The following is a 21495-nucleotide window of genomic DNA, read 5'->3' as shown; positions in this document are numbered from 1 at the left end:
GGCACCTTCCCAGGAAGGCAAGATAGGGAGGAAGCCTTCATGAAAATAGAGCAAGGTCCAAATAAACCCTTTGCTGAGTTCATTGGACATCTGCAGACAGCTGTCATACAAACTGTTGGTGAAAATGCAGCAACAGAAATTTTGATAAGACAACTTGCTAAAGAAAATGCTAATGAAGTTTGTAGAAGAATTATATTAGGACTAGGGACTGGAAAGGATATGTTTAGAACCTGGTCAAAACTTGTTGTGGCTTTCTGAATTTAGTGAGCTCTATGGGATACAAGCCCAACAAAATAGTCAAAGTGGAGTTAATACTTCAATCACCTGTGACCTACTAACAGGTGTAGGTTCTTATGCAGAAGCTTCAGTACAGATTAATTACTCCAAAGCAGCATTTGAGCAAATTGCTGCTGCTGCTATCAAAGCATGGACTTCTCTCCCCAATAAAAGTAACAAAGGCAAGGCCTTCACAAAAATTGTACAAGGATCAAATGAACCCTTTGCTGATTTTGTGGGACGTTTGCAGACAGCTGTCATATGAACTAATGGTGAAAATACAGTAACAGACACTTTGGTAAGTCAACTTGTTAAAGAAAATGCCAATGAAGTGTGTAGAAGGATTATACTAGGAATACACAAGGATGCTCCTTTAGAGGAGATCATAAGACACAGTGCTACAGTTGGCACAAACACCTTTTATAGCCAGGCTATGATGCAGACTTCCCAAGATCCCAACATGGGAAGACAGGGTCCCTTTTGGCAAGGGACTTCCAAAGAGATCGTCAATGCTTTCAATGTGGTAAAGTAGGACATCTGAAAACTCAATGTTGACATAAAGACAGAGAAGACAGGGTGAGAGAACAAGACCCCAAACCCCATGTCCAAAATGCAACAAAAGCTTCCACTGGGCATCAGAATGTAGATTGATTCAGGGAAATGAGATGAAGGGCCAGCTCCCAGTCCCAAGGCAAAAAACACTTGGGGCATGCTGGCAGCCGATGCTACACCAAGAGTGTCTTTAAAATTTCAGTACTTAGACATGACCAAGACCAAGAAGCTATCTGATGGGAGAAAGGGATTACAAATGGAGAGAATAGAGTTGTACACAAGCTGGCACTACTGAGATATCCCCTGGAGAGGTGAAATCTGTTCCTCCCCAGCCTATGGATCTCTTGCCTCCAGGCACAGTAAGCTTGACTCCCGAGAGTACTTAGTATCCATCCATACATTGATGTGGGAAACTGGGGAATGTGTAGATAATATCCCAGTCACTAATACAGGTAGACAATGTATGATTTATCAACCAGGAGAAGTAGTAGCATCAGGTTTACTGATACAGACTCCTAATAGGCAATCTGGAGATAGATGCCCAGATTTTAACTCTAAACAGCTCATTATTTATAAATGGCATACCATTAGAAGGGTTGGTAGACACAGGCGCAGATTGCATAGTCATTAGAGGTCCCAATTAGCCAAAAATTAATATGTCTGGTGTTGGAGGAACAATAGCAGCTGAAGTTAGTGCTACCCTTTGAGATGGATATTTGAAGATGAAACAGGAATTTTTCTTCTTTTAAATTTGAAAAATCCCCCATCAATTTGTGAAGAAGAGACATCTTACAACAGTTAGAATTAAAATGAGTACTTTGGGGTTTTTAGGCAGGGTTGCTGTTGAAGGCCTGCCAACACTTTCACCTGTTCTTATTCAATGGAAAACTACTACACCAGTGTGCTTAGAACAGTGCTCCTTAGCTAGCAATAAAATGCAGGCCTTATTAGATACAGTACAGGAACAACTTGAACAAGAACACTTATAACCTTCTCTAAGTCCTTGGAACTCCCCTGTATTTGTTGCAAGAAATAAATCTGAAAAATGGAAGATGTTGACTGATTTAAGAAAAGTAAATGTACATTAGAAACTATGAGAATTCTTCAGCCGGGCCTTCCATCTCCTACTCAATTGCCTAGAGAATGTCCTCTTTGGGTTAGAGACATTAAGGATTGTTTCTATTCTATGCCTCTAGATAAGGAGGATATGAAAAGATTTGTCTTTTCAGTGCCCAGTGTAAACTAAGCTGAGCCTTATAAAAGATGGGAATGGACAGTTTTGCCACAGGGAATGAAAAAGCTTTACTATGTGTCAAATGTATGAGGCTGCTGCTCTTATTATTATATTACATGGATGTTATATTGTGATGTGCACCTGAGGAGCAAATGTTAGAAGCATGTCTGCAAAAGACTATAAAAGACCAAGGAACTACAAATTGCATATAGCTCCAGAAAAAAATTCAAAGACATGCTACTTTTCAATATTTAGAATATGAAGTATACCCTAAGGTATTTACTTTCCTTAAGAACAGAGAAGCTAAACACCTTAAATGACTTTCAGAAATTGATAGAGACATCCAATGGATGTGTCCAGTGTTAGGCTTGACTACCTATCATTTGCAACAATTGTATGACATTTTAAGGGGAGACAGTGCTTTAAGCCCATCACACCAGCTTACAAAAGAAGCTCAAGAGGCTTTGAGAGAAGTTGAACTGGCTTTATTCAATGCACAATTATACCAATGCATACATTAATATATGCTGTGAAACCATCTCAGACTGGAAAATTTTACTGGCCACAGCTCCAAATTTTACACATATGTCTCCATTAACAATAACCTAGTTATTACATAATTGCCAGTGGATTTTTGAAGAAAAAATTTCTAAGGTTTGCCTTTTCAGTGCCCACTGTTAACTTAGCTAAGCTTTATAAAAGATATGAATGGACAGTTTTGCAACAGGGAATGAAAAATTGCCCTACTATGTGTCAAATGTATGTTGCTGCTGCTCTTACTGTCAAGCATTTCCAAAAGTAATGTTATTACATTACACGGATTGAGATAAGCACCTGAGGAGCAAATGTTAGAAGCATACCTACAAAAGACCATAAAAACACTAAGGAAGTACAAATTATATATATATATATATATATATATATATATATATATATATATATATATATATATATATATATATATATATATATATATATATATAGCTCCAGAAAAAGTTTGAAGATACATACACACTCCTTTTCAATATTTAGGATATGAAGTATATCCTAAAGTGCTTACAGTACAAAAATTTTCCTTAAGAACAGAGAAGCTAAACACCTTAAATTACTTTCAGAAACTGATAGGTGATATCCAATGGATACATCCAGTGTTAGGCTTAATTACCTATCAATTACTATCAACACTTATATGACATTTTAAGAGAAGGTAGTGCTTTAAACCCACCATGCCACCATAAAAAAGAAGCTCAAGAGGCTTTGAGAGAACTTGAACTGGCCATCTAAATGTGGCTGAGCCACTCAAAAAACCTTGGAAATATCAGTTTTTGCTACAAAAGAAGCACCCACAGCAGTCCATCAAGGAGATAGTGATAGAGTAGGTGAACTTCCCGGCACAACCAGAACAAAGCCTTACTCCTGACCCAGTACTTGTAGCCAGAATTTTATTAAAGGCCATTAAGTGAGCAGTATAATTATCTGGGATAAGACCTGACAAGATATACACCTTTTATACTTACTGCAACAATTAATGTATGCTGTGAAACCATCCCAGAGTGCCAAATTTTATTGGCCACAGCTCCACATTTTACACACGGGTCTCCATTAAAGATAACCAGACTATTACATAACTGGAGATGGATTCTTGAAGAAAAGGTTTCTAAAATTCCTCTTAAAGGATCAACTATCTTTACAGATGCATCCAAACATAATATTTGTGCTGTATATTCTCGTGACAAGTATAAAGAGAATAGTCAGAACTCCTTTTCAGTCCACTCAGCAGAATGAATTTTATATATGCAATCATTCTAGCTCTTTCTTATTATGCAGGAGATATTAATATAATATCTGATTCAGTCTATTCAGTAGGTATAAAATGTGTAGCCTCTAATATATATCAGATCTAATATATATCAGGAACTTCAAGAGCAAGTGAGAAAGCATCCAGATAAGATTTATATCTTTCATGTCCACTCTCATAGTGGAATTCCAGGTCCTATTTTTGATGGTAATTGAAAGGCAGATTATGATGGTCAATACTCCTTTATTTCAAGAAACCCCAAAATTTAATTCTACACATAATCAGGCTGCTCAAGCATTACATTTGCAATTTGAGATAACGAAAGAAGCTAAGAGCATAGTAAAAGCCTGTACAGCTTGCCTTCCTTTCCAGGCTCCTACACCCCCTCCAGGGAAGAACCCTTGTGATTTGAGGCCAAATGAAATTTGGCAAATGGATGTGACCCATTATAAATCTTTTGGTCATCTGTCATTTATCCATGTTGTGGTAGATACCTTTTCATTTTCCATTTTATGGGAGAGTTCAACCCCACTCACATTCACAGTTATGATTACCAGCTCTGTATTTTCTTCCATTCTATTTTCTCCATTGCATATACTTTCATTTTCTCTTTCCACAATCTTTAGTAGTGTTTTTGACACACCTTACCCATTACCTTATCTTCTATCACCATTCTTCCTCTTCTTAGTAGTATTTTTTAACCCACCCTGACCAGACCTTATTTTTTATTACTTCCCTTCTCTTTTTTCCCTCAGTTTTTCAGCCCTACCTTTTTCTGTCCTCTTTCTCCTCCTACTTCTTTGTAGGGTTAGGTAGATTTCTATTCCCAATTGAATGATTAAGTTATTATCTCTTAGAGCCAAAATTTCTGAGATCAAGCTTCAGACACTTTTCACATCCCTTCTTTTTTCGCTCTAATGTAATAGGTATTTTGTACTCTTCATGCGATCTCATTTATCCCATTTTACCTCCCCTTTCCTCTTCTTTCAGTACAGAACATTGTTCACCCCTTAATGTCTTTATCTTTGATATCATCATATCAAGAGTCCATCCACAATCATACCCTCCATCCATGTGATTCCCCCTTTTTCTTCCCCAGTAACAAATAGTTGCCAAGAGTTACAGACATCATTTTTCCATCTAGAGATTTAAACAGTTTAACCTTGAAATAACATATATTTCCCCTGTTTACCTTTTTGATTTTCTTGAGTTCTGTGTTTAAGGTTAAATTTTCTGTTTAGTTCTATTTAGTTCAATAGAAATGACTGAAAATCTCTTAATCCATTGAAAATCCATCCTCTCCCTTGAAAGATGATGCTCAGTCTCTCTGGATAGTTAATTCTTCATTGTAACCCCAGATACTTTGCCTTCTCTGGTATGGTTTTCCAGGCTTTTTGATCCTTTAGTGTAGAAACTGCTTGATCCTGATTAATCCTGATTGTTGCTCTATGATATCTGGATTATTTTTTGCCTGGCAGTTTGAAGTACTTTTCTTGAAATTATAGTATTGGAGTTTTGTAAGTTAAGTGGGGTATTCCTTGTGGGGTCTCTTTTTGAAGCTGTTGATTGAATGATTCTTTCAATGAGCATTTTCCCCTCTGTTTCTTCAATATTAAGGCTGCTTTCCTTGAGGATTTCTTGAAATTTTAAAGGTCTCTTTTAGGTCTATTTTCCAGGCTGGCTTTTTTTTAAATGATGCATTTCACATTTTCTTTAATTTGTCTTTAATTTTTTTTGACTGATTCTTCAATAGCTTCCATTTGCCACATACTAGTTTTTAATGTATGATTTTCTTCAGTTAGCTTTTGTATCTCTTTTTCCATTTTGTTAGTTATACTTTATAAGGTGGTGTTTTCTCCAGTAGGTATTTGCATTTAATTATATTTTTAAGGAATTTCCTTCCTTTTCTAAGCTGTTGACTCTCTCATGCCTTCCTCTCATTTCTTTTCTCATTTTGTGGTCTATCTCTCTTATTTCCTTTGTACAGTCTTTCATGAGTACTTCCGAGAAGCCTCTTTGGGTTTAAGACCAATTCATATCAGTCTTTGAGATTTCTTCATCCTCACCCAAGTTGTTGCTTTGGTCTTGTCTATCACCATAGTAGCTTTCAATGGTCAAGGTTCTTTTCTGTTTCTTGCTCACTTTTTCCTTTTTTTTTTTTTTTTTTTTACTTTTATAATCAAGTTCTGCTCCTATGGTAAGGGATGCTGTCCCAAGCTTTCTGGACAGTGCTGAGGCTTGGCTTTGAGCACTGGTGAGTGTGTAAGGTGTAGCTCTTTTCAGAAAACACCCTGAATTTGCCTTCTGGTCTGGGACTGGAGGTTGCCTCACTGATATGCTCCTCTACTGAGCCAAGACCAAAGCTCTTATTTGCAAATTGGCTGTGATTAAGATCATCTCATCTGTTTTCTCAGAGTCTGTCTGAGCTGAGCTGAACCCTTTTTCATCCCATTAAGGTTGGCTTTTTATAAGTTTTTCCAATTTATCTCTAACTGGAACGTGGTTTCATTCCATCAGACTCTGGTCAGAGGCTTGGTTTCATGGGGTTTTTAAGGGAAATTGGGAAAGCTGGAACTGTTACTTGCTTCACTATGCCACCTCTGTGTAAGTACAAATTGAATATGAAAGGATAGTATCTTTTTTAAAAAATTATGAAGTTAAGGATTTTGAGAGGAATGTCCTGGGAGGAAGGAAAAGGGAGAAGTGGAATGGTGAAAATTATCTGTCATAAAAAAAGAGACAAGAGAAATCTTTTATATTGGAGGGGGAGAGGGAGAAAAAGAGGAGTGAATAAGTGAACCTTACTGTCATCATAATTGGCTAAAAGGGTTAAAAACATACATACTCATGGGGTATAGAAATCTATCTTACCTTGCAGGAAAATAGGAGAAGAATGGGAAATGCGGGGAAGGTTGTACAAAAGAGGGCATATCAGGGGAAGCAGTGGTCAATATGAAAATACTTTTGAGGAGGGACAGGGTGAAAGGAAAGAATAAATTGGAGAAGAAGAGTTAGCAATAATAATTGTAAAAAGAATTTCCAAGCAAGTTTCTCTGATTAGCCCTCATTTCTCAAATATAGAGGGAACTGAGTCAAATTTATAAAAAGTAGGATCCATGCCCCTATAGGTAAATGATCAAAATATATGATCTGCACACAAATGCCATACATTTATGCATATCCTTTGACCTAACAATACCACTTCTAGGAATGAATATCAAAAGAGATTTTAAAAAATGGGAAATGGGATATAAGTACACAATATATTCATAGCATCTCTCTTCTCAGGGAAAAAAAAAAGAAAACTGGGGGGATGCCTATCAATTAGGGAATGGCTTAAGAAACTGTGGTATATGTTATTGAGGTGATATTGTTTTTTCTATGGGAAAAGATGAACAGTATGCTCTCAGAGGAAAAAAAATCAGGAAAGTCCTTCATGAACTGAAGCAAAATGAAATGTACTGCATACAAAGTAACAGCAATGTTCTGTAATGACCAATTGTCCATTACTTTGCTCTTCTAGTAGTAAAATCATCCCCAGCTACACTGAAGGACTTATGATGAAAAATCCTATCCAGTCCCAGAGAAGAAACTGATTGTTTCTTAATACAAATTGAATCATTCTCTGTTTCTCTCTCTCTATCTCTCTTTTCTTTACTTTTTCTTGAGGACTTTTATCTATGATTTCTTAATTATGGGTGGGGATAAGGGAAAAAATCTAGAACTCAAAAATTTTAAAAACAAATGTAAAAAAAAGTATACTCAATATTATTGGGGAACTATTAAGTAAATAAAATAAAAATTATAAATATATATTATATTTAACAAATTTGTTCATTTCTAATTTTTAAATCTGAAAAAAACAAACTCTCTCTCTCTACACACACACACACACACACACACACACACACACACACACACACGCGAGTCTCCTGTAAATGTAATGTGTGCACACTCACAACCACAGATCAACTGATCAAAACTGATAGATAGGTAGATAGATGGATAGATAGATAGATAGATAGATAGATAGATAGATAGATAGATAGATAGAAAGAACAATAAAACAGCAGGAGAACAGAGTTCTCATTCTTTTTTTTTTCTTTCTTTTTTTTTGTCCGCCTTTTATAGACTCTGTGTAAATCATTTATTCAAGCTTGGGAAATGAGTTTTAAATGTTTTCAAAATTTTGTAGTAGTCATACAGCTTTCTCTTCACACATACTAATGACAGAGAAAAAGTCATAGGAGTTAATGGGACCATAGTACAAAGAAGCAGGTAAAGAATATGTTTCTAGATTTTCAGTAGATATTTTTATACATGCTGAACTCCAATATGAACCTTAGAAAACTGCAATTTCCTTATTCAGGCACTTAAACATTAGAAGAGAGAACATTTTTTCCTAACATTAACTCCTAACATTTTATTCTGCTACTTGGATCATTTGAAATCTAAATGACCTGGGCCTGTAACAATAAATTCATCTCACATTAATAAGATTTTTTTTCAAAACAACTAATCCATTACCATGGGAGGAATATGATGACATGATGATGAAAGTAAGAAGCAGAAAGTTTAGATGATTACAGGAAATAGTTCATGTACTTTTAACTACCAGGCATTACAATATATGTCAGAAACAGCTGAGTTATGCAAACCTTTCCTTATAGAAGAAATGAAAACACAATGCACAAGAAAGTATTGCATTTTTAATATATCTTACTAGTGCCTAAAAATGTCCTTTTCCAATAAATAAATTAGCACTATTAGTCAGTTCACAACTGATCCTCCCTTTTCCTTATTTTATTACTTTATAAAGTAGTATATTCCTAGCTATATACATAAATTTGTTGTGACAAGCATTTAAAGAGGAAAAAATGAAATTCTATTCATCAATAACTACTATTATATTTTAACCATACAGACAGCAACAACTACACCCAGAGAAGGAACACTGGGAAGTGAATGTAAATTGTTAGCACTACTGTCTATCTATCCAGGTTACTTACGCCTTCGGAAACTAATACTTAATGTGCAACAAGAAAATTGGATTTACACACATATATGGTATCTAGGTTATATTGTAACACATGTAAAATGTATGGGATTGCCTGTCATCTAGGGGAGGGAGTAGAGGGAGAGAGGGGATAATTTGGAAAAATGATTACAAAGGATAATGTTATAAAAAAAATTACTCATGCATATAAACTGTCAAAAATATTTATAAATAATAATTTAAAAATAAAATAAATATTTTAACCATACATAAAAATTATAAACAGTATTTTAAAATCCCTAATCCAACTTAGATAATAATTATCTCAATAATTGCCTTACAGATTTTGGAGGGAATGTGGGAAAACTGGAACACTAATACATTATTGGTGGAATCGTGAACAGATCCAATCATTCTGTAGAGCAATTTGGAACTACGTTGAAAGGGTTATCAAGATGGCATGACGGTATACTTAGAGAACCCCAAAGACTCTGCTAAAAAGCTATTAGAAATAATTCAGAATTTTAGCAAAGTTGCAGGATACAAAATAAATCCACATAACTCCTCAGCATTTTTATACATTACCAACACAATCCAACAGCAAGAGATACAAAGAGAAATTCCATTCAAAATAACTGTCAATAGTATAAAATATTTGGGAATATATCTACCAAAGGAAAGTCAGGAATTATATGAGCAAAATTACAAAACACTTGCCACAAAAATAAAGTCAGATTTAAATAATTGGAAAGACATTCAGTGCTTTTGGATAGGCCTAGCGAATATAATTAAGATGACAATACTTCCTAAACTAATCTATTTATTTAGTGCTATACCAATCAAACTCCCAAGAAACTATTTTAATGACCTAGAAAAAATAACAACAGAATCCATATGGAACAACAAAAGGTTGAGAATTTCAAGGGAAGTAATGAAAAAAAAATTAAGTGAAGGTGGTCTAGCTGTACCTGATCTAGAACTGTATTATAAAGCAACAGTCACCAAAACCATTTGATATTGGCTAAGAAATAGACTAGTTGATCAGTGGCATAGGTTAGGTTCACAGGGCAAGATAGCGAATAAAAATAGCTATCTAGTGTTTGATAAACGCAAAGATCTCAAATTTTGGGATAAGAATTCATTATTTGACAAAAACTGCTGGGAAAACTGGAAATTAGTATGGCAGAAACTAGGCATGGACCCGTTTTTAACACCAACTACTAAGATAAGATCAAAATGGGTCCAAGATTTAGGCATAAAGAACGAAATCATAAATAAATTGGAGGAACATGGGATGGTTTACCTCTCAGACTTGTGGAGGAGGAAGGAGTTTGTGTCCAAGGGAGAACTAGAGACTATTATTGATCACAAAATAGAAAAATTTGATTACACCAAATTAAAAAGTTTCTGCACAAACAAAACTAATGCAAACAAGATTAGAAGGGCAGTAACAAATTGGGAAAACATTTTTACAGTTAAAGGTTCTGATAAAGGCCTCATCTCCAAAATATACAGAGAATTGACTTTAATTTATAAGAAATCAAGCCATTCTCCAAGTGATAAATGGTCAAAGGATATGAACAATTTTCAGATGATGAAATTAAAACTATTTCCACTCATATGAAAGTGTTCCAAATCACTATTGATCAGAGAAATGCAAATTAAGATAACTCTGAGATATCATTACACACCTGTCAGATTGGCTAAGATGACAGAAACAAATAACAATGAATGTTGGAGGGGCTGTGGGAAAACTGGGACGCTGATGCATTGTTGGTGGAGTTGTGAAAGAATCCAACCATTCTGGAGAGCAATCTGGAATTATGCCCCAAAAGTTATCAAAATGTGCATACCCTTTCACCCAGCAGTGCCACTACTGGGCTTATATCCCAAGGAAATACTAAAGAAGGGAAAGAGACCTGTATGTGCCAAAATGTTTGTGGCAGCCCTTTTTATAGTGGCTAGAAACTGGAAAATGAATGGATGTCCATCAATTGGAGAATGGTTGGGTAAATTATGGTATATGAATGTTATAGAATATTATTGTTCTGTAAGAAATGACCATCTGGAGTTATACAGAGAGGCTTGGAGAGACGTATATCAACTGATGCTGAGTGAAACGAGTAGAACTAGGGGATCATTATACATTTCAACAATGATACTGTATGAGGATGTATTCCGATGGAAGTGGATATCTTCAACATAGAGAAGAGCTAATCCAGTTCCAATTGATCAATGATAGACAGAATCAGCTACACCCAGAAAAGGAACACTGGGAAATGAGTGTAAATTCTGAGCATTGTTTTGTTTTTGTTCTGTTTTGTTTTTTGTTTGTTTGTTTTGTTTTGTTTTGTTTTGTTTTGTTTTGTTTTTCTTCCCAGATTATTTTTACCTTGCCAAACCAATTATTCCTTTGCAACAACAACAACAACAAAATTTGGTTCTTCACGTATATATTATACCTAGGATATACTATAAGATATTTAACATGTATGGGAATGCCTGCCATCTAGGGGAGGGGGTGGAGGGAAGGAGGGGAAAAACTTGGAACAGAAGGGAGTACAAGGGATAATGTTGTAAAAAAATTTACTATGCATATGTACTGTCAAAGAAAATGTTATAGTTATAGAAATTAATAAAAAAGTTATATATATATAAAAGAAAGGGTTATGAAGCTGTGCATAATGTTGATACAGAAATATTTCTACTGCGCTTATATTACAAAGAGATCTTGAAGGAGGGAAAGAGACCCACATGTGCAAAAAAGTTTGTGGCAGCCTCTTTTGTAGTGGCAAGAAACTGCAAACTGAATGGATTCCCATCAGTTGGAGAATGGCTGAATAAGTTACAGTACATGAATGTTATGAAATATTGTTCTATAAGAAACAATCAGAAGGATAATTTCAGAGAGTCCTGGAGAGATTTATATGAACTGATGCTAAATAAGCAGAGCAAAGAGATCATTGTACACAGGAACAACAAAATTATACAATGATCAGTTCTGACGGATGTGGCTCCTCTCAATAATGAGATGATTCAGGTCAGCTCTTGTAATGAAGAGAGCCATCTATATTTAGAGAGAAGACTGTGAACTTAATGTGGATCACACAATAGTATTTTCACTCTTTTTGTTGTTGTTTGCTTGTATTTCATTTTCTTTTTACTTTTTTTCCCTTTTTGATCTGATTTTTCTGTGCATCAAGATAATTGTATAAATATGTATCCCTATATTAGATTTACATACATATTTTAACAGATTTAATATATATTAGATTACTTGCCATTTAGGAGAGGAAATGGGGGAAGGGGGAGAAATTGGAACACAAGGTTTTGCAAGAATCAATGATGAAAAATTATCATTGTTTATGTTTTGAAAATAAATAGCTTCAATATATATATATACATATATATACATTAAAAGTTATCATTTAACTATTAATGACTATAATGTAGGTCTGTTCTTTCAACCAATTCTCAAACCTCTGTAGTACACTGACAAATTTGAGCTAAACAATTATTTTTATGAAGATAGAATTATCAAAGACTTTGTCAAAACTTAGGCAAATTTTGTCAATAATATTCCCTTTATCTACTAGTTTTTTTTTAACACTGCTAATAAAAAGAAAATGACATTAAAAATAATAATAATCTCATTGGTCATGGGATTTCTGTGAAATTTATCAAGGAAGAATAAGTTATTCTATAAGACAGAAAGGTAGTACAATTGAAGAATGTGGCTAATTAGTGACTGACATTGTTAATACACAGTCATTAATAACATTTCCTGTGCAAGTAATATTACTAGATGACAGGAAAAGACAAGAATGAATGTTGGAGGGAATGTGGGAACACTGGGACATTAATATAATGTTGGTGGAGTTGTGAACAGATCCAGCCATTCTGGAGAGCAATTTGGAACTATGTTCAATAAGTTATCAAACTGTGCATACCTTTTGACCCAGCAGTGTTTCTATTGGGCCTATATCCCAAAGAGATTTTATAGGAAAGGGAACTACATGTGCAAAAATTTTTGTGGCAGCCCTTTTTGTAGTGACAATAAACTGGGAATTGGGTGGATGCCCATCAGTTGGAGAATGGTTGACTATGTTATGGTATATGAATGCTATGGAATATTATTGTTCTAAAAGAAATGATCAAGAGAGAGAATGATTTTAGAAAGGCCTGGAGAGATTTACATGAACTGATGCTAAATGAAATGAGCAGAACTAGGAGATCATTGTACATGACAACATCAATGTTATACGATAATCAATTATGATGACTCTTTCCAAAAACTAGATGACTGATGCCAGTTCCAATGATCTTCTAATGAAGAGAGCCATCTACACCCAGAGAGAGGACTGTAGGAACTGAATGTGGATTACAACATACCATTTTCACTCTTTTTGTTGTGGTTCACTTGCATTTTGTTTTCCTGCACATTTACTTTATTTTTTTTTATCTGATTTCTCTTGTGCACCAAGACAATTGTATAAATGTATTTATACATATTGGATTTAACATGTTTAAAATATACTGAATTGCTTGTCATCTAGGGGAAGGGATGGGGGGGGAAAGAGGAGAAAATCTGAAACAGAAGGCTATGCAAGGGTCAACACTGTCAAATGATCTGTACATATATTTTGAAAATAAAAATATTTTTTAAAAAAGGAACATTATACACAGCAACAAAAGATTATGTGATAACCAACTGTGATGAATGTGACTCTTTTCCACAATGAGGTGATTCAGGCCATTTCCAATAGACTTGTGAGGAAGAGAGGCATTTACATCCAGAAAGACTCTGTGGACTGAATGTGGATCACAGCATAGTACTTTCATTATGTTTTTTTTCATTTTCTTTTATTCTTTCAGGGTTTTCCCTTTTTGATTTGATTTTTCTTGTGGAGCATGATAAATATGGACATATATATATGAAGTGTATATGTTCAACATATATTGGATTGCTTGTTGTCTAGGGAAGGAAGGTTGAAAAATCTGAAACACAAGGTTTTGCAAGGGTGAATGTTGACAAATATCTTTGCAAACATTTTGAAAATAAAGTTATTAATGTAAAGGATTCAAAAATAATGTCAAAGTCCCCACATTAAGTGCAATGGCTAGCTTCTTTCCCCTTGGCTGAAACTACAAAGATATTCAAGCTCCACAATTTTTTTTTCCTTTACCTACCACCCTTTCCCATGGTTCAGTTCTGAGTAAAGCCTAACTTTCAAATAGCAGGATCAAGCAATAAAATTTGTTAGCTATTAAAACACCTATCAATTCCCACTCACTTTTGCTTTACTACAATTTTCACAAAAAAGAGAAAATAAAAATGTTACCCCATACATTGGATTTTAGGACAAATTGCTTCTTCCCATGTAGAAAGCAATGATTAGCATAAGTGAATTATAGTGTATGTTTAAAAAAATAACTTTTAAGAATAACTAATAGGACTTTTAGGAATAACAAATACGATTTGTCAGAAGTTAATCTGCAAGGAGATCAAGAGGAAGTCTTGACAAATAATTCAGTTAGACAATTTATCTAATTAGCAGTTTCATATTTTTCATTAGCAAGCTGCAGTCAACCATTGTTTTGTTTATGAGTGTGACACAGAGAGAGAGAGAGAGAGAGAGAGAGAGAGAGAGAGAGAGAGAGAGAGAGAGAGAGAGAGAGAGAGAGAGAGAGAGAGAGAGGAGGGGAGGGGGGAAGAGGGAGGCAAGAAGGAAGGGAAAGGGGTGAATTCTTCCTTTTGATCCAGCCAGTTGCTTTTGGCATTATTGACTACTTCACTAAACCCTACAACATACAGCTTTAGTGGCCTTCTAGGACCTCATGAACTTTTAAGACTTACAAGGTCACCTTTGGCTAATCCAAATATCTGTAACTAAGCCATGAGGTTTTAAATAATGATTTGCTTCAATAGATGAAATATTATCAAATTTAATTTACTTATTCTTTATATACACTGATCCTCTTCCTAATAAGTATATTTCAAATTCAAGTATTTCTAAAAGTATACAATTCATCAACTCTCCACAAATTATACAAATATAATATGTATATAATAATGGATATATGTATATATAATACTGTGTATAATATTATTTGCTCCATAAGACACATAAAAGCTAAATATATTCAAGCTATTAGATCAAGAAGCCCAAGTATTAGGCCTTTAGAACTTGTATTTGAATCTTAGGTGGTAGATAATGAAATGTATTACATAACATCTCATGCCATTTAGATAGAGTATTGAAGTTTTACAGGATATCATTAGGCATGGCAGATATAATATAGAACATCTATCCCTTGCGGAGGTATTGACAAGTCATGTCACAAAAATACCCAACAACATACAGACTGAGACCAAAAACCGTACAGAATCAGCTTACATTTTGGTTATTTGGACAAAAGGAGGAAAAGAGGGAAAAAGAAGGTGAGGGGAAAGGAAAGAAGGGATAGGAGAAGGAAATGCAGGAGCAATCAAAAGAGGGAGCAGAAGTTAGAAGAAAAGAAAAAAGAAGAGGGGGGTAAACGGGAGGAATGGAGAAGAAACAGAAGGGAGGAGGAAAAGAGGGAAAAAGGGGGACAGAAAAGATAAGGAGGAAGGTAAAGATGAGGAGGGTAAACTAGCAGCAGTTGTAGCAGTGGGTCATCAGGATGCATATACATTTCTGTATTCTAAAGTTCAATGGTCCTGGAACTGAAATAAGAAATCATATGAGCTTGTGATGAATGAATGAGAAGCAGGAGAGGAGAAAAAACAAACCAAACCAAACAAACCAAACCAAACCAAACCAAACCAAACCAAACCAAACCAAACCAAACCAAACCAAACCAAAGCAAACCAAACCAAGAAACAAACCAAACCAAACAAACCAACCAAAACAAACCAAACCAAACTACACCAAAACAAACCAAACTAGACCAAACCAACCAAACCAACCAAAACAAACCAAACCAAACCAAACCAAACAAACCAAACCAAACCAAACCAAACAAACCAACCAAAACAAACCAAACCAAACTACACCAAACCAAACCAAACCAAACCAAACCAAACCAACCAAAACAAACCAAACCAAACCAAACCAAACCAAACAAACCAAACCAAACCAAACCAAACCAAACCAAACCAAAACAAACAAACCAAAACAAAACAAACCAAACCAAACAAACAAACTAAACCAAACCAAACCAAACCAAACCAAACAAACAAAACAAAACAAACAAACCAAACCAAAACAAACAAACCAAACCAAAACAAACAAACCAAAACAAAACAAAACAAACTAAAACAAACCAAACCAAACCAAACAAACAAATCAAACCAAAACAAAACAAAAAACAAAAACTTGGTGGGAGGCTGGTGAAGAACAAAGGCAGATGGGTAATAGCCTGTACTGTTTCAGTTGGCAGAATTTTCTTTACGGATTGGGGATTAAATCCAAAATAAATCAAAATGTTTCTAGTTTCTACTTTACATTAGAATATCTTCAGTTTACAAAAGAAGAAATGGAGTCTCGGAGAGGAAATACTTTTCCCACATCACAAAGGTAAGCAACAGAGCGGGTCCCGAGATGTGAACAAAAGTCCTGGAGCTCACCCAATCTCGTGATCTGGAGCTTTGGACCGCTGGCACTGAAAGTCAAACGGAGCCAGCACTTGCGCACTCATCAGTGTATGACTTGCCTCCAGCATTCGCGGGAGCCAGGGACCCGACAAAAGCACGTGCAGTTCAGTTCCCCTCATGCTGTTGCCAGGGTTACAATCGGGCGGAATCGGTTATAACTGCTGGGGCCTCACAGATCTCTAAACCTCCGTCTGCTGGTTATAGACATTTTCCGCTTCAATTCCCCTTCCGAGTAGGCTGAAGGCCCAGGAGAGGACTGCCCCCGGGACGTCTCATGTCTGGTCTTGAAGCCGGCCTCCAGGATGAAGATTTTCAACTTGGACAAGAAAGGGCAGTTTACTTCTCCGGCCCTGCGGAGTTACTTAGAAGCCTCGGAGACCGACTCCAGGGCAGGATACCTGATCCAGGAAAAGAATCTCGGGAAGTAAAAGCTGACTCGATGGGGACATGGCGAAAGAGCAGCAGCTGCTGCTGCTCGGAAAGCACAACGTGAATGATCTATAAAAAATGATGACGTAGGAAGAAAGTTTGGGGGAGGGGGCGGAGAAGGGAAGGTCCTCACAGGAGGAAGCTAAGGCACCCCCATCTTTAAATCCTTGACCCCCAGGCCTGAGCTAACCCTTGGAAAATCATTCCCCTCAGCATCAGGATCAGGGTCAGACTTTGCCTCCTGGACATTAGATAGCAAGTCCTGAAAGCTGGCATCACTTCTCCCTCCTGCCTATTCATTTTTAATGAACGGGAAACTCCTTTCTACTTTTAGCTGGGGCCCAACTGACTGCTCAAATCAGTGGCAACATGGGAGCAAACACTATTCTGTTTTGCTGAAAAACAGAACAGTCTAAAACGACTGTTTGAAGAGAATTTAATTGGCAAAGTCAGTGGAATGCTTTGTGTTTCCTTAAGTTCATTTTCACAAAAGAGGAAATTGAGGTAAACTGGCTTAAGTGACCTGCCCAGCCTCACACAACTGTAAGTATCTGTTTTTGTTTGGCTTTGTTTTGTTTTGGCTTTTTTGGCTGGCATTTGGAGTTAAGTGACTTGCCTAGGGTAACACAACAAGGAAGTGTTAAGGGTCTGAAGCCAAATTTGAACTTAAATCCTCCTAATTCCAGGGCAGGTGCTTTATCTTCTTCGCCTTCCAATTGTCCCTGAGACCAAGATTTTTAGTTGAGAAAGTTCAAAATGAATCATGGAAGGTTTGAGGAGGGATGAAATGGTTTTGAAGAGCTTCTGTGGTAAGTGGCAAAGTAAATGAGGGAGATATAAAAGAATAGTCTTGTATCAATGAGAGTCCAAATTTGTAGTGGTCCTAGTAAGCACAGTTGCATGATTTTCTCTACCTTTATTTAGCAGCATGTGTATGTGGGCAAAGGCAACAAAGGGCATTGAATCACTATTCAAGGCTGTATAAAATGAGGAAGTTGAGGAAATGTAAAGTGAGGGGTTTTCAGGGAGTAAAAAGTAATGTTGAAAAACAAGTATAAACCAGATGCTTATAAGCTGAAGTGGTGTAATGTTGGAGAAACTGAGATAGAGATGAGAGAGTATTTAATAATTTATTTAGAAGGGAGAGATTTACTGGGGCCAAAGGAATCCATGATTTGGTCCCAGGGCTGAGTGCGACTATTGTCTCCAAGAATACAGCAAGTAATGTGAGTTCTCACTGACATATAGTGAGGTGGCTCAGACTCCGGGGGTAGACTGAGGCAGGACAGAGTTAGGCAGCTGGGAGCTGGAATGAGACTCTGACAGAGTGGGATGAGCCACTGGAGATGGGGATGACATAATGGGGGGAGGCACCCTGGAGATGGGGAGAGGCATCTTGATAAGATTGTATCTGATATTCGGATAGCTTGGGATGGGGAGAGGCATTCTGATATTCTAAAATATAAAATCTTTTATCCTTATCAAATATTCTGATTAAGAGGGAGGGGTGGTTTTAGGGGATTGAGCAGAACAACTATAAACTGAGGCAAAACAATTAGGAAAACTGAGTCAGGACAACAAAAGAGAACTGTGGCATAACATTCCACACTCTCTCTCTTCTGACTAGTCAAATCTTTGAATTACCTTCCTCTAGAAGGTCTTAGCACCATAACTTTGACCAAGCCTATGTAAAGCAAACAAACCAAAATAAAACTAGAAAAATGCAAGGACTTAATTACCTGAACAAGTCTCTCCCGGATAACCCCAGATCTATTAGCATAAAAATAGCATTCCTCATAACAGCCTCCCTGTTGCAGAAATAGCAGATCACCTGCAGTTGAGGAGCATGCCAGCCAGAGAATACACTTTGAGATAGACAGTTCACTGTGAGTTAAGTCTGTGATCATTTGTGCACTTAACTCAGCCTCTGCTTATATTTGGAATAGCAGTGCTCAAGACAGTCCTGCTGCCCATCCTAAGAGGGGCACCCCAAGTCTGTGAGCGACCCCAAAAGGGGGAAAAGTGGGACTTGGAGTAGCTCTACTAGTCCCCTCTTGATAGAACAGGAGCTGCTACTAGGATCCAGATGTCTGAGTAAATTATGCAGTTAGACCAAGGAAGGCAACCCCAAACTATTAGCTTAGGCCTGAGGCCAAAATGTTAATTAAGGAACTGGGGTAACAGGAGTGGAGAAACAGATCAGAGAGATGGCCAGTCCCAAAACAGGTGTCTGATTTCTGGTTGTTTCTGAAAAATAATCCCCAAAACTGGGTCTACCAGGACAATTCCAGCAGAATAAGGGATTTCAAAGTTAAAATAAAACCAGCAAATCATAGTCCAGTAATTTTTAGCAAGGAGTAAAAATGAAAAGGACTGTTTAAATAATTTCTCAATCTGAACTAATGAGATAGGGGGCAGGGCAGAAGTACCTAAGAAAAATACATGTTTCCCCAATTTGCTAACCAGTTTCTGCCTCCCTTTTTTTCTCAAGGAAAGGAATTATCAAATAACCATTCCATATATAAATCCCAAGAGTGAATCAAAATTCCTATACATAACAAACTAGTACAGTAAGTTTTCTAAAAACCCCTTAAACATATAGCAATAGTTATACAGTTTTAACAAATCCATCCCCAACTTTAAACACACAGTAACAGATGACCCAATTAGGGTGCCTAAATTCCCCCATATCAGTCCATCAGGGGTACAGGATGAAGCTTCTTTCAAAACTGCTTCAGGAAAATGATGTTATTCAGTGTTACTGATCAATCCAGCTGTGCTCATGTTTATGCTATATATGACAGAAGCTTAATTACTCTCGTGGAGAAAACAGGATGTGATTCTTCAGCCATGTCTTGTGTTCTTAAAACTGCCTCTTGAACTGTGTTTCAAGAGGAAATAAAAATACCCTATTGTTAGTTGATAAGGTTAAAATAACATTAAAGTTAAATACACTTAGTAATGTTTAAAAAAATGCTCCCATCAAGTGCATTTCTAAAGAATTGTCATTTGTGCAAGGGTCATCCTTACTGCCAGACTGGAAAATCATCCTTCCCAACAGAGGCATTTTCCCTTTTTCTGCTCTTGGTTACTCCTCACATTCATTCTTTTCTCATTCCCACTCCCACCCTAAGAAATATGGTAATTTACTTGACTCTATGCTCCTCCCAAAGTCCCAGCCGGTTCCCTCCCTTTTGGCTCCAGGAGAATTCACAGAGGGGAGTGTTTTCACTCTGAACACGATTCTCTGGGCTCAGGGCCTGCTGCTGGAGTGGGGAGGGGGCTGGAGCTCAGGATTGTGCTTGGCTCCCTCTGTTTCCTACCTTTACAGCTGCTGAACGTTAGCCCTTGACCCCCTTTCCCTTTCTTCCCCAGTACCTGGGATGTTCCAGGCTGGGGAAATACGTCTGAGGTCTCTCAATGTCCCCTGACATTATGCTTCTCCAAGAATTCACTTTACAGAGGAAAACTGGTGCCTCCATAACCTGGGAGACAATCTCCAAGTTGCCTACTTTGGAGTTATGTGGGGGTCTCTTTGCTGGGAGGGACTCTGCTTCCTGTTGCCGTCTCACTGTCCTACCTCCCCCAGCCAGAGTCTAGTGAAGAAAGGTCTCTGTCATCCACTCTTTGTTCGGAACCATAGTTTCAAAATTGACTTGTGAGTCCACAAGTGGAAAAAGAGCAGGGACGATTCTTTTATAAAGCAGAGACTCCACTCCCAGCTTTCTTGTCAATGTCTGTAATGAATGCGGTATCTGGATCTGGTGCAGAAGGGAAAGTTCATACTCAGTGGAATCGGTACTGAGTCCTGCAGTTTATTCCCAGATCTTTTGTGCAACCTTGTTGTCATTATACCTTCTTTGGTATACAACATCTCCAAGAAATACTGTGGATCTTATAGATTCATGAAACTTTTCTTCCCTCTGGAGAATGTGACAGCTGATTTTTATCATGTTGTAGGATGCAAAAGTGGCTATTACTATAGTTGGTACAGATTAGGTCCAAATTAAAAAGGTCTCCAAGAGAGGTGGCCTAAGGTGTATGTTGAGCGGTATGGTTGGCCAGTGCTTCGTGAAGCTTGCCATGTTGTTTCACTGACAGTACCCATTTGCTGTACAGGTGAAGTTTCCTTGAATAAGAATTAGCGATTCAAATGATAGACCTATAGAGCTGGCGTGGGTATGTGTGGACACTTTGAGTGCTAAAAAAAATGTCTTGCATAGATATCATGGAAAGAAACCATCTGGTTTTTAAAAAAGAGATGCCCTGGAGCCTCACTTTAACCAGAACTCATTTGGCAGAAAAATGGGTATAGACCCAAGGGTTTCTTGCATTCCTTATCCAAGGCAGGTTTGTGAGTGGAGTTATCAGAAGCACTGTGTTATATACCATGGTCTCACCTCAACTATGGTCCCACAATAGGGACCCAAAGATAGTAATACAGGGAGGCTGTAGTATTATGAATGGTTTTCAGTTATCTAATCAGATATTCATTAGCTAATCAAAATAAGATTCATATGCAAGCAAAAAAATTATTCATGCATACACATTTGTTCATGAGGTTGGGGCTC

General features: G+C 36.8%; 1 long non-coding RNA gene across 1 annotated transcript in view; it reads left to right on the top strand.

Moving 5' to 3' along the window:
- Positions 1-17023: 17023 nt before the first annotated feature.
- The window catches only part of LOC141544654 (uncharacterized), a 76779-nt gene continuing 72307 nt past the window's right edge, over positions 17024-21495 (top strand). Inside the window, exon 1 of the long non-coding RNA XR_012482736.1 lies at positions 17024-17467. This is a non-coding gene — a long non-coding RNA (uncharacterized LOC141544654). The remainder of the gene's footprint in view (positions 17468-21495) is intronic.

The sequence above is a fragment of the Sminthopsis crassicaudata genome, chromosome 5, assembly GCF_048593235.1.
Source record: "Sminthopsis crassicaudata isolate SCR6 chromosome 5, ASM4859323v1, whole genome shotgun sequence".
NCBI classification, from domain to species: Eukaryota; Metazoa; Chordata; class Mammalia; order Dasyuromorphia; family Dasyuridae; genus Sminthopsis; species Sminthopsis crassicaudata.
This window is presented reverse-complemented; position numbering and strand designations above follow the sequence as displayed.